Genomic DNA, 14,173 nt, shown 5'->3' on the forward strand with positions numbered 1-14,173 from the left:
ATTTTCTGTTTATCTTTGGTTTTGGCAAGTTTGATGATAATATGTCTTGGTGTTTTTCTTTTTGGATCGATCTTAAATGGGGTTCGATAAGCATCTTGGATAGATATCCTTTCATCTTTCATGATGTCAGGGAAGTTTTGTGTCAGGAGTTCTTCAACTATTTTCTCTGTGTTTTCTGTCCCCCCTCCCTGTTCTGGGACTCCAATCACTCGCAAGTTATCCTTCTTGATAGAGTCCCACATGATTCTTAGGGTTTCTTCATTTTTTTTAATTCTTTTATCTGATTTTTATTCAGCTATGTTGGAGTTGATTCCCTGGTCCTCCAGATGTCCCAGTCTACATTCTAATTGCTCGAGTCTGCTCCTCTGACTTCCTATTGCGTTGTCTAATTCTGTAATTTTATTGTTAATCTTTTGGATTTCTACATGCTGTCTCTCTATGGATTCTTGCAACTTATTAATTTTTCCACTATGTTCTTGAATAACCTTTTTGAGTTCTTCAACAGTTTTATCAGTGTGTTCCTTGGCTTTTTCTGCAGTTAGCCTAATTTCATTTGTGATATCTTTAAGCATTCTGTAAATTAGTTTTTTATATTCTGTATCTGATAATTCCAGTATTGTATCTTCATTTGGGAAAGATTTTGATTCTTTTGTTTGGGGGGTTGGAGAAGCTGTCATGGTCTGCTTCTTTATGTGGTTTGATATGGACTGCTGTCTCCGAGACATCACTGGGAAACTAGTTTTTCCAGAAAATCCACTAAAAAAAAAAAAAAAAACGCAGTCAGATCCCTATCAGAGTTCTCCCTCTGGCTCCGGGTATTCGGATGTTAATGGAGATGTCTGGGGAGGGTGGGGGAGGGATCAGAGAGCTAGGAGTGTAGCACCTCAGAATATAGCCAGAGTTGTTTGTCTTACTTGGAATGACTCTTATGTCTGAGATTTCCGCGGGGCACGTCGCCTATATGTACTGGCTGTGTGGAGATTGCCCCTTGGGGGGTCTGGCCAGCTGGCGTCACGGTCAGATCCTCCGCTGTCAGCCCCACCCTCAAGGTTAAGGCTCCCCTACTGGGATGCCGCTCTCCCCGCTCCAAGACCAGCCACTGTGTCCTGGGGACTTCTTCCACCGGCTGCGCCACCACGCCACCCGCGCGAACCGGCTGGGACCGCCCAGGGGTCAATTCAGGGGGATGGAGCTGTACCCCACACTCACGCCCCACCTGCGCATGCCAAAATCCTGGTGGGATGGCTCCCCAGCTGGGATGCTGCTCTCCCCGCTCCAAGACCAGTCACTGCCTCCTGGGGACTTCTCCCTCCGGCCCGCCGCGCCGCTCGAGCGAACTGGGTGGGCGCTGCCCACGCAAACGGCTGGGCCCCCCCCGGGTCAATTTAGGGGAATGTAGCTGGTCCCCGCACTCGCACCACGCCCACTCCCCACCAAAATTCCAGCGGGACGGCTCCCTGGCTGGGACGCTGCTCTCCCCGCTCCAAGACCAGTCACTGCCTCCTGGGGACTTCTCCCACCAGCTGCGCCGCCACGCCGCCTACGCCAACCGGCTGGGCTCCCTCCCAGGATGAGTTTGGGGGCAAGGGCTGGGCCCCTTGTCTGTGCCGTCTGTCCCCCTGGGCTCTGCCCCAAATCGGGCTCCAAAGGTCACCTGACTGGTACGCTGGCTCCTGGCTCTGAAAACAATCGCTGTCTCCCTGTATTTGTTCGTTCTCCGTCTCTAAAGCTGTGTTTGTTGTTCAGAGTTCGTAGATTGTTATGTATGTGATCGATTCACTTGTTTTTCCGAGTCTTTGTTGCAAGAGGGATCTGAGGTAGCGTCCACCTAGTCCGCCATCTTGGCCCCGCCCCCTGATTTTTTTTTTTAAGTAGATTGCCAAGCCTTTCTTCCAAGGCACCTCTGGGTGGATTCCAACCTGCAAATTTTTGGTTAGCGCCCGAGCCTGCTAACCTTTTACACCACTCAGGTACTCTATGACAGCAAATCAATACAGGGTTTGCACCCAATAGACCATTATTATTCTAGCAAATATTTTCTTTTCCATTCTCATTAGTAAGGAAAATCAGAGGAAATTTGTACTTACATGGATGGGATAATAGTACCTTTTTCTTTTCTTTTTTTCCATAACTTTTTTTTAAATTGTACTTTAGATGAAGGGTTACAGACAAACTAGCTTCTCATTAAGCAGTTAGTACACATATTGTTTTGTGACATTGGTTACCAACTCCGTGACATGTCAACACTCTCCCTTCTTGCCCTTGGGTTCCTTATTACCAGCTTTACTGTCCCCTCCTGCCTTCTCATCCATGCCCCTGGCCAGGTGTGCCCCTTTCATCTCGTTTTGTTTTATTCTTTGGCTGAAGGTGAACCCCAGTAGTGACTTCATTACTGAGCTAAAGTGGTGTCCAGAGGCCGTATTCTCAGCCTTTCTCCAGCCTCTGTCAGGTCAGTAAGTCTGGTCTTTTTTTGTGAGTTAGAATTTTGTTCTACATTTTTCTCCAGCTTTGTCCAGGACCCTTTATTGTGTTTCCTGTCAGAGCAGTCAGTGGTGGTAGCCGGGCACCATCTCACTGTGCTGGATTCAGTCTGGTGGAGGCTGTAGTAATAGTGCCCTTTACTATGTTGTCCCAGCATTGTGTCAGGTCTCCTGCTTGTCATAATACAGATAGTATTGATAGATGGGAGCTTGATCGTCTTGATATTACACAGAACATGTGCTGGCCCATTACACTGATGACATAATGCAAAATGAACTTTATTGGTGAAAAGTAGAAGTACCTAGATGCCTTGCTAAGCCATAGGAGTACCAGAAGGGGGAGATTAACCCTGTGAAAATGTAGGGAACCGCAATATTAGCAAAGCTTCCAGGAGTTCAAATGCCTGAGGAAAGTTAAAATCGTCCTTCTAAAGTGAAAGACAAGTTGCTGCACCTTGCCTTATCCAGCACCAAGAAGGATGCCTTAGCTTCCTAGAGCTACCATAATGAAATACCACAAACTAGATGGCTTTGAAAAAGAGAAATTTATTGTATTGCAGTTCTGGAGGCTAGTGGTCCAGATTCAGAGTGTCAACAGGGCCATACACTCTCTCTTCACTTTGGGAGACCCTTCCTTGTCTGTTCTAACTCCTGGTGGCCCTGAGTGTTTCTTGGTGATCCTTGGCTTTTAGATGCATTTCAAATGGTGACTCTTCCTGCGTGACCTCTTTGTTTGTTATCCCCTTTTATAAGACATCACTCAGAAGGGACTAGGATCCACTCTACTCTGGTATGATCTTATTAAATTAACAGATCACATCTCCAAAGAAAGACCCTACATCCAAACAAGGTCACATTCACCAGTACAGGGGTTAGAGCTTCAAACATATCTTTTGGGGGACACGATTCAATCTATAACAAAGGAGAACATTTAGTGGGCCTCTTTGGATTCTGGAGGCCACTATTATCACAACCCAATAAAGACCAGGCTCAGATGCTTCAGAGAAGAAGTTTAAAGTCACTAACCAGGTTAAAACCCACATCTAGATAAGTGGCTAGGAGAAACGTTAAATGGAGGATTGAAAAGGCATCTGTGATTACCAAATTAAGCTTTATGATCAGCTACAGAAGCAATTACTTGAAGTGCTTACTGATGAAGATCAAAGATTACAGCCTTTAGTGTTACACCACAACATAAAGAAAACAAAAATTCTCACAACTGGCCCAATAAGCAACATCATGATAAACGGAGAAAAGCTTGAAGTTGTGGAGGATGTCATTTTACTTGGATCCACAGTCAACACCTATGGGAACAGCAGTCAAGAATTCAAAAGACATATTGCATTGGGCAAAGCTACTGCAAAAGATCTCTTTAAAGTGTTAAAAAGCAAAGATGTCACCTTGAAGACTAAGGTGCGCCTGACCCAAGCCACGGTGTTTTCAATCGCCTCATATGTATGTGAAAGCTGAACAATGAATAAGGAAGGCTGAAGAAGAATCGATGCCTTTGAATTATGGTGTTGTCAAAGAATATTGAATATGCCATGGACTACCAGAAGAATGAACAAATCTGTCTTGGAACCATAGCCAGAATGCTCCTTGGAAGTAAGGATAGCAAGACTTGGTCTCATGTACTTTGGACATGTTACCAAAAGGAACAAGTCTCTGGAGAAAGGCATTATCCCTGGTAAAGTAAAGGGTCAGTGAAAAAGAGGGAGACCCTCAACGAGATGGATTGACACAGTGGCTACAACAATGAGCTCAAGCATAACAATGATTGTGAGGATGGCGCAGGACTGGGCAGTGTTTAGGTCTGTTGTACATAGGGTTGCTATGAGTCTGAACCAACTCAATGGCACCTGACAACAGCAACAACATAAAAGCAGAGGTCACCATAAGTCAGGACTGGGCGATGGTACGTATATAGGAGCAAGGATAGCAAATTTTATTTTGTTTCATTTCTCTCCCTGCCCCTCACCTCATGTTATAGGGATGACATTGGTGCTGGCTAACATTTTAGTTTTAGGAGGAATAATGACTGAAATGAATTGGAATTATCCTAGGATGATATTGTAACTGGTGGAACTTCACGAGTTCCTGTGTTGAAGCGTAAACCTCGAGCCTCAATGAAGCACGAGGTTGGTTGCTGGCTTGTGAAAGGAGTGAACTCTGCTGATCAACTCTGAAACTATTCTTCTCAAGTTTCTCCCACCTGCTCTTTGCCCTGGACTCTGAACTGTATGGGCTCCCTTGCTTCTCAGTTCAGCTATTAGGGAGTTCCAGCAGGAGGTCAGAAGGAGAATGGGGTTAGGGAATTTGGCTTCCTGGCTCCCTCTATGGGTCACCTCAGAATGGCTATGTCTTGCCTTTGAAAAATCAGTGTTCCTCAAGGCAGTTTCCTTTGCGGGCCACTCTCTTTCCAGGGTCTGGTAACTACGCTTTTTCTTCATCTCTTTAGGTTTAGGGATGTTAGCAGACCAACTGTGACTAGGCTCAGGTAATTTCATATCCCTTTGTCTTCCCTGAATCCTGCCCATACTTTCTAAAATGGTACCTTTACTAAAAACTAAGCGCTTCTCAAATTATCCTAATTTGAAAATGCTTCATTTTTTTTTTCGTAGTCTAGCTGATACTTTTAACATGTCTCCAAACAAGATTGGCAACTGGGATTAAGAGGCAGTAAAGTCAGAAGAAGAAAAAAAAAAAAAAAAGATGTCTAAAAATGAAAATTAAAATGAAGATGCCTTATAGTTTTACCTGTATTCTAGTGAGATTACAATAAAGTGCACACATCTATTTCTGTTATTCTCAATGCAGCCACAACCCGAAAGGCATTTATGCTCGGCTGCTAACTGAAAGTTTGGAGGTTTGAGTCTACCCACTGGCATCTCGGAAGAAAGGCTTCTGAAAAAACCAACTGTTGAAAAGCTTATGGAGCATGGTTCTACTCTGACACACATGGGGTCACCAGGAGTCAGAGTCAATGCAGCAGCAACTGTTTTTACTTCATTACCGTCCAAAAAAGATAATTGGAATGTTTGGCTTCCTCTTAGGGTATAGAGAACTGCGAGAGAATGTCACTCCCACCCTACAGAGAAAAGTCCCATAATCTACAAATTCATAATTTTCAAGCTCATTAGAGTGCTGAGGTCACCAGACACTAAGTGGACTCAACTCCGATGAGTGGAAAGCCCTCTGAGGAGAAATGGAGCACACAACCTTCGGCAGAGTACAGAAGGAAGAGGTGGCCCTCATATAGGTGGGTGAGAAGAAAACAAGGAGCCCTTGTAGTGCAGTGGTTAAATGCTTGGCTGCTAACCAAAACGTTGGAGGTTCAAACCCGCCAGCAGCTCTGTGTGAAAAAAGACCGAGTGATCTGCTCCTGTAAAGATTACAGCCTAGGGTTATCTTTTAACTAGACCAATAAGCAACATCATAAATGGAGAAAATATTGAAGTTGTCAGGGATTTCATTTTACTTGGATCCACAATCGATGCCCATGGAAGCAGCAGTCAAGAAATCAAAGGATGCACTGCACTGGGAAAATCTGTTGGAAAAGACCTCTTTAAAGTGCTGAAAAGGCGAAGATGTCACTTTGAGGACTAAGGTGTGCCTGACTCAAGCCATGACATTTTCAATTGCCTCTTATGCATGTGAAAGCTAGACAATGAATAAGGAAGACCGAAGAAGAATTTATTTATGAATTACAGTGTTGGTGAAGAATATTGAATATACCGTGGACTGCCCTGGTGGTATAGTAGTTAAGAGCTACAGCTGCTAACCAATAGGTTGGCAGTTCAAATCCACCAGGCACTCCTTGGAAACCCTGTGTGGCAGTTTCACTCTGTCCTATGAGTAACTGTGAGTCAGAATCAACTTGATGGCAATGGGTTTGGTTTTTTAGTTTATGGACTGCCAGAAGAACCAACAAATCCATCTTGGAAGAAGTACAGCCAGAGTGCTCCTTGGAAGCAAGGCTGGCGAGACTTCCTCTCACATACTTTGGATGTATTATCGGGAGGGACCAGTCCCCGGAGAAGGACTTTGTGCTTGGTAGGGTAGAGCGGTCAGCAAAAAAGAGGGAGACCCTTGGTGAGATGGATTGACACATTAGCATCAACAAGGGGCTCAAACATAGCAACAATTGTAAGGACGGCGCGGGACTGGGCAGTGTTTTGCCCTGTTGTACGTAGGGTCGCTATGAGTTGGAACTGACTTGAGGGCACCTAACAACAACAAGGACAACAATCTTTATAGAAGCATATTGCCAGGCCTTTCTTCTGAGGTGTTGCTGCGTGGGTTCGAATCACCAAACTTTAGTTTAGTCATCAAGGGCAAACTGAGACTATCTCAACTCTCCACACTAATGGCCTGACAGAAGAGGTTCACCCACTTCTAAATGTAAATAGCAGTTACCTCAGTCTTGCTCTTCTATATAATTATATGCCAATAAAATTTGAAGTTTAGATGAAATAGACAAGTTCTTTGAAAGATTAAAAAAAAAACTGACACACTAATGGCTAGTGAATTTTTCATACTCAAAGAAATGACCAAAAAATGTCTATTTCTTCCCCCTCTCTAATCTTAGCAAGATATTTTACTTTATTTTTATAATTACAAGTGGCTTATTGTCACAGTAACTTTAATATTATCCTTCAGGAATCCAAAACTCCTACTAATATTCTTTGTTGAAGCCTATTTCCATTTTTCAAAGAGAGATGAGGATGCTGCTTTCAAGATGAAGACTCAAGTGTCATTGCTATGTAAGGAGAAGACTCATAGATGTTGAAGTTTTCTCCAACAGAGAGAAATGTTGTGGCAGACATGGCTCACTGTTCAGAAAAACTGATGTCTCTTCTTCCCAGGTACCTTGTTTTAGGCATGACTGTCATGGATTGAATTGTGTCCCCCAAAATATCTGTCAACATGGCTAGGCCATGATTCCCAGTATTGTGTGATTGTCCACCATTTCATCATCTAACAGAGTTTTCCTATGTGTTGTGAATCCTGTCTCTGTGATGTTAATGAGGTGGGATTAGCAGCAGTTATTTTAACAAAGCAGAACTCAATCTACAAGATTAGGTTGTGGTTTAAGTCAATCTCTTTTGAGATATAAAAGAGAGAAGCAGGCAGAGAGACATAGGGACCTCATACCACCAAGAAGGCAGCTCCAGGAGCAGAGCACTTCCTTTGGATCCCGGGTCTAGGTGCTGAGAAGCTCCTTGACCGGGGGAAGATTGATGACAAGGACCTTCCCCCAGAGCCAATGGAGGGAGAAAGCCTTTCCCTGGAACTGGCACCCTGAATTCAGACTTCTAGCCTCCTAGACTATGAGAGAATAAATTTCTCTTTGTTAAAGTCATCTACTAGTGGTATTTCTGTTATAGCAGCACTAGATGACTAAGACAAGGACCAAGTAAATTATCTCTGATATTTACAATAAAGTCCACATGACAAAGTGAGTACCAGCCAATGGAATGCGAGTGGAAGTGATGTGTGTCGCTTCTGGGATATGACTTTAAGATGTGCCTGTGCCTTCTCCATGCTCTCTTCATCATTTTGCTTCCTGAATTCTGACAATCACAAGACCCTAGAGGTTGATGCAGTAGTTCCTAGGTGGTACAAATGGTTAAACGCTGGGCTACTAACCAAAATGTTGGCAGCTCAAGTCCACACAGAGGCACCTTGGAAGAAAGACTTGGCAATTTACTTCCAAAAGGTCACAGCTTATGAAAACCCTATGGAGCATAATTCTACTCTGAAACACATGAGGTTGCCATGAGTCAGAATCAACTTAACAGCAACTTTTTTTTAAGAGGTTGGTACAAATACAAAATGAACAAAATCTTTGTCTCTGAATTACGCTGTGGAAGAAAATTGCCTGTCGACAGAAATATCTGCCTGGACTATTATGTGAATGGGCAATAAAATTCTACTATTTAAGTGAAGGAAATGTGGGGGCCTATTACTTCTAGCAACCAGCATAGCATTAATGTAACTACTATAGATGTTGGAGGAGGCCATATGGAATATTATTGTTGTTAGGTGCTGTTGAGTCGGTTCTGACTCATAGTGACCTTATGTACAACAGAATGAAACACTGCCTGGTCCTGCACCATCCTCACAATCATTGCTATGTTCGAGCCCATCCTTGCAGCCACTGTGTCAATCCATTTCATTGAGGGTCTTCCTCATTTTTGGTGACTCTCTACCAAGCATGATGTCCTTTCCCATGGACTAGTCCCTCCTGATAACATGTCCAAAGTACCAGAGATGAAGTATTGCCATCCTTACTCCCATGGAGCACTCTGGCTGTACTTCTTCCAAGACAGAATATTACTAATGTCAAGTGATTTACAGAAAAGAAAATATTTCCATGGATAATTCTTCTTATCTAGATGTGACTGAGGCTGCTAGTTTCTCTTCACCTATCACTCTCTTCTTCTATAGTAATAAGATGTCTGATTTTAGCTGGGTGCATGATGGCGAAGAATAATGACACATATTCCACCCTCGTTTGTGTGTCATGGCTGTGTCTATGTGGCCAGTTTTAGCCAATAGGATATAAGCAACAGAAACAACTTGAGAGATCTAGTGGGTCCTTCCTTAAGAGATAGAGGCTTTGTGCAGTGTGCCCTTTTCTTTTTGTCCTTCATTCTGCTCTCTGTAATGTGGATGTAATGGCTGGCATGCTAGCTACCACCCTGAACCATGAGGACAAGTGCCCTAGGAATGGTAGAGCGGTGGGTTAGAAGGAACCTGGGACTGTGAGGACTCGATGAATTACTTACCTTCAGACTTACACATAAGAGAAAAATTAAATTAATTTTGTATAAATCGTACTATAGTTTGGGCTCTCTGTTATTTGTAGCCATGTTGAATTTTAATCAAGATACTTGATCTTAAAGGATAAATAGGAGTTTGCCATGATCCAAAACTTTGAAAAGACATTGTAGGAAGAACAAACCATATTTGCTTAAGCCTCATTTCTTTAAAAAAAAAAAAAGGTTTTGTTTTTCTTATTTTGCTAAGAAGTGTAGTTTAAGAAACAAGTGAGCCATCCTTAGAGTTTCGAGAAGTGCAGTAAGGAAGCCCTACAGCTAGAGATGTGAAGTCGCAGAGTCGTACTGATTGAGTACTGACATTACAACATTAACAGATTCAAAATAATTTTTACTTTATTTTGACACTGCTAAATGTAGAGAGAAAAAATGAGGGTATCAGTTACTTGAGGGGTTTAAAGTGTGTATTTATGTTGCACTCATATTCTATGTGGGTCCTGGAAAAATGCAAAGGGGAATGAGAAACAGCATGTATCATCAAGGTATCTTCAGAACCAGAGAACAATAATTATTGCCACCAGCGAGAATAATCGATTTGCTGAAAGTGCGTTGGGGAGGGAACAAATGAAGAGATGGAGGATTTTTAAAACAAAAACCAGGACACATAGGCTTGATTTCAAACAGGACAGTGGAACACAACATATCAAGTCTGCACACTTGTTGAAAACCCAGGGCCTATATGGCCACATTTGCTTCTATGGAGGAAGTACCATTTAAGTAGGTATTAAAGGAAATCATCCGACAGACAGTGACGGAGTGGGGAGGTGGGAATCTCAGGGACAACAAATCACAAGACCAAATTCAAGGAGGAGTGAAGGACAGAAGGCAGAGTTGTTGTGCTGATTGCCTGCATGGGCTTCGGCAGAGGGAAACTGATAGACAGGCACTCACAGGGAGCCAGGAGAATGCTGTCAGGGCATGAAAGCCGCCCATTGTCTGCTTGACATTTACGCCAGCTTCAGAAAGGTCACCTTGCTATGAGGTAGATTTGGTATATTGTATAAATGTTTTCAAAGTTGCTTTAAGGGTAGATGGGACACCATTTTAGGACTAAGTATTCTCAAAATCTACCTTTCTTTTTATAGTACTTATTGGCTTGCTCCACTGGGCACTACTGGTTTCTCCCCAACATTCTATAACCTGAAGTCAGTAAGGTCAGGTAAGAGCTCCTCAAACTCTGACTGCAGAGGGATTACATAGGGTGCTTAAGGATGCTGACACAGAGGTGTGAGGTGAAGCACAGACATACACATATAACACCCTCTAGGTGGATTTTATGCTCAGCTGGGTTTGGGAACCCTAATTCCTTCGTGGCACTTGGAATTAGCTAACATGTTTGAGAGGGTGTGTGGGTATGATCATCCACTGTAAATTTTGCTACAAAGTTGGTCAGATAAGTAAATTGTTGATATGAATTATGGAATTATGGAAAACTGAAAATTTATAGTAAAATTTCTCTCTTCTGCTTATTTTAATTCTCTTATTTCTTTTCTTGGATATAAATGTAACTCAATGAAACCGAAAAAAGATGTCTTCTCCTGTGCAAATCTACTAGGTTTTCAGAGAAAGAAGAAAAGATGAAGAGAAAAAAGGGAGGGAAATCATCATTTAATCTCTACCTGCTACTGTGCCAGGTAATTTAAACTTCACTACATACTTTATTTATTGCAAAGTAGCGAATATTTTTTCAATTTTATGTAAAAGGTACCCAAAGATTAAAGTAGTTGAAAATACATTGCTGAAAGACCTAGAATATCCAAAATAATCTTAAAAGAACAAAATTGGAGAATTGATGTCACTTGATTTCAAGAAAATACTTACTAGAAAAGTGTAATTATTAAGACATGACATGTAGATGAATCTATTTCTGAACAGAGGCCAGAAATAGATCCACATTTATACATCAATTGTTTTTGACAAAGACACCAAGACAATCCACTGGGGAGACAGGAAGTCATATGTTTTGTACTCTTTTGTATCTGACCTCTTCTGCATAACATGGTGCTTTTGAGATTCATTCATTTTGTTGCATTTATCAGCGGTTTGCTCCCTTTATTGCTGAGTGGTGCTTGGTTATACAGTATATCACAGTTACTTATCCATTCTCGTGTTGGCAGATACTTGGGTTGTTGTCAGCTTGGAGTGGTTAGTAATAAAGCTGTGTTGAACATTCTGGTAAAAGTCACCTTGTTTTATTTCTCTTGGGTAAATAAATATTGCGGAGTGGAACTGTTGGATTATAGAGTTGGTATATGTTTAGTTTTGTAAGAAACTACTGAAGTCACTGTACCATTTACACTCCCACAAGCAATATTGGAGGGCTCCTGTTGCTGCCCATCCTAGCTGACATTTGGTGGTGGTGTTTTTTTTTTAATTGTTAGCCATCCTAGTGTTGAATATGGCATCTCTTTGTAGTTTTGATTTGAGTTTCCCTGATGATGAATGTTGAGTACGATTTTAGTGTTTACTTTGTGAAAGGTCTTTTCAAATTATTTACTTATTTTTATATCAGGTCATTTTCTTTGTTATTGAAGTGTATATCTACATCTTTATGTCTCTCATCTGTCTGTCCACCCATCCACCCACCCCCCTACCCATCCACCCATCTATTTATCTGTCCGTCCGTTCGTCCGTTCATCCATCTATCATCTGTCTTTCTTCAGAATTCAAGTTCTTTATCAAATATATATAACTCAACTATTTTCTTCCAGTCTATGGCTTGCCAATGTATTTTATTAATAATGTATTTTGATGGATGGATATTTTCAGTTTTGATGAAATCTAATTTATCATTTTATTCTTTATGGTTTGTGCTTTTGTGACTTGTATAAGAAACCTCTTCTTACCCCTAAGGTCATAAAGATAGTCTATGTTTTCTTCTAAAAACTATAATTTTAGCTTTTAAATTTAGTTTATAGTTCATAGCAAATTAATTTTTGTGTATGATGTGTGGTAGGGAGATTCTTTTTTTTTTTTTTTTTTTTTGATGCAGATGATGTACCTGAAGCCTGGAAATTTTTTTAAACTACTTAAAAAAAAATCTTTGTAACCACCACCCAAATCAAGAAGTAGAACATTTCTATCACTCCCTAAATTTCCCTTGTGCCCCTTTACAATCCATTTTCCAAATTCCTGTTGTATCATTCAGGGTTCCACCAGAGGAACAGAACCTGTAGTGTGTGCATGTATAAACAGATAGACACTTTGGTAGGTAGGTAGGTGGATCTAGATGTAGATCTATATATAAAGATTTAGTGGAAGGAACTGGCTTCCATGACTGTGGGGAGCTGGCTAGGCAAGCCTGGAATTCTTAAGGCAAGCCACCAGGAAGGGCTGTCTGGAAGCTTTTAGGCAGGAGCTGAAGCTGCAGTCCACAAGTGGAATTTCTTCTTCCTCAGGGAAACCTCAGTTCTGCTCTTAAGGTCTTTCAATGGACTTGATCAGACTCATGAAAGATGATCTCATTCACTTTTAAAATCAAAGAATTGTAGATGTTAATCACAACCACAGAATACCTTTATATCAACATCTTGATTAGTGTTTGAATAACTGGTAAAATGGTGTAGTGGTTAAGTGCTATGGCTGCTAACCAAAAGGTTGGCAGTTTGAATCCACTAGGCACTCCTTGGAAACTCAATGGGGCAGTTGTACTCTGTCCTACAGGGTCACTGTAAGTTGGAAATGAATAGATGGCAACGGGTTTGGTTTTGTTTTTTTTTGTATAGCCCAGTGGTTAAGAGATATGGCTGCTAACAAAAAGGTTGGCAGTTCAAATCTACAAGCCACTCCTTGGAAAACCTATGAGGCAGTTATACTCTGTTCTATAGGATCTCTATGAGTCAGAATTGACTCAACGGCAAGTTTGGTTTTTTTGTTTGTTTTACAGCCTAATCAAGTTGATATTCCTAGGAGTGGGATTGTTGGATTGCATATTTCTATTTCTAGCTTTATAAGAAGGTTCCATGTCATTTTCCATCGTGGTTGTACCATTTTACATTCCTGTTAGCAATGCATAAGTGTTCCAGTCTCTCTGCAACCTCTCCAACATTTTTATGTCCTGTTTTTTTCATTAGTGCCGGTAATGTCAGGGTGAGATGGTCTCTCATTGTAGTTTTAATTTGCATTTCTCTAACAGCTAATGATAGCGAGCAGTTCTTAAAGTACCCGTGAACCACCTGAATGGCTTCTTTGGTGAAGTGTCTGTTCATATTCTTTGCCCATTTTTTAATTGGGCTATTTGTCTTTTTGTAGTTGAGATATTGAAGTATTCAATAGATTTTAGAGATGAGACCCTTGTCAGATATGTCATAGCCAAAATTTTTTTCCCACTCTGTATGTTCTCTTTCTACTCTTTTGGTGTAGTCTTCGATGAGCATAAGTGTTTAATTTTTAGGAGTTCCCAGTAATCCAGTTTATCTTCTAGTGTTTATGCATTGTTAGTCATGGTTGCAGCATTTCATATATTAGGTCAAGTTGGTTAATTATGTTGCTGTAATTTTCCATATGGAAAGCCTGGTGGCATAGTGGTTAAAAGCTATGGCTGGTAACCAAAAGGTTGGCAGTTTCAGTCTACCAGGTGCTCCTTGGAAACCGAACTGGGCAGTTCTACTCTGTCCTATAGGGTTGCTATGAGTTGGAATTAACTCAATGGCAGCAGGTAAATCTTCCATATATTTACTGTTTTTTTGCCTACTTATTCTATCAGTTGGAGAGTTGTTTTAAAATTTTCAACTATATTTATGAATGTGTCTACTTCTATTGTTTTGAAGCTATTTTATTGTGTGCACATAAAGTTAGGATTTTTGTATCATCCTGTTGAATTTACTTTTTTATTCCAACAAAATATTCCTC

General features: G+C 41.3%; 1 long non-coding RNA gene across 2 annotated transcripts in view; it reads left to right on the forward strand.

Annotated features, from left to right (window-relative positions):
• Window positions 1–10,371: 10,371 nt before the first annotated feature.
• LOC126066972 (uncharacterized) overlaps window positions 10,372–14,173 on the forward strand; it is a 32,535-nt gene continuing 28,733 nt past the window's right edge. For both annotated transcript variants that reach the window (XR_007515296.1, XR_007515295.1), the window contains exons 1-2: window positions 10,372–10,481; window positions 10,851–10,956. This is a non-coding gene — a long non-coding RNA (uncharacterized LOC126066972). The remainder of the gene's footprint in view (window positions 10,482–10,850; window positions 10,957–14,173) is intronic.

The sequence above is a fragment of the Elephas maximus genome, chromosome 24, assembly GCF_024166365.1.
Source record: "Elephas maximus indicus isolate mEleMax1 chromosome 24, mEleMax1 primary haplotype, whole genome shotgun sequence".
Lineage (NCBI taxonomy): Eukaryota > Metazoa > Chordata > Mammalia > Proboscidea > Elephantidae > Elephas > Elephas maximus.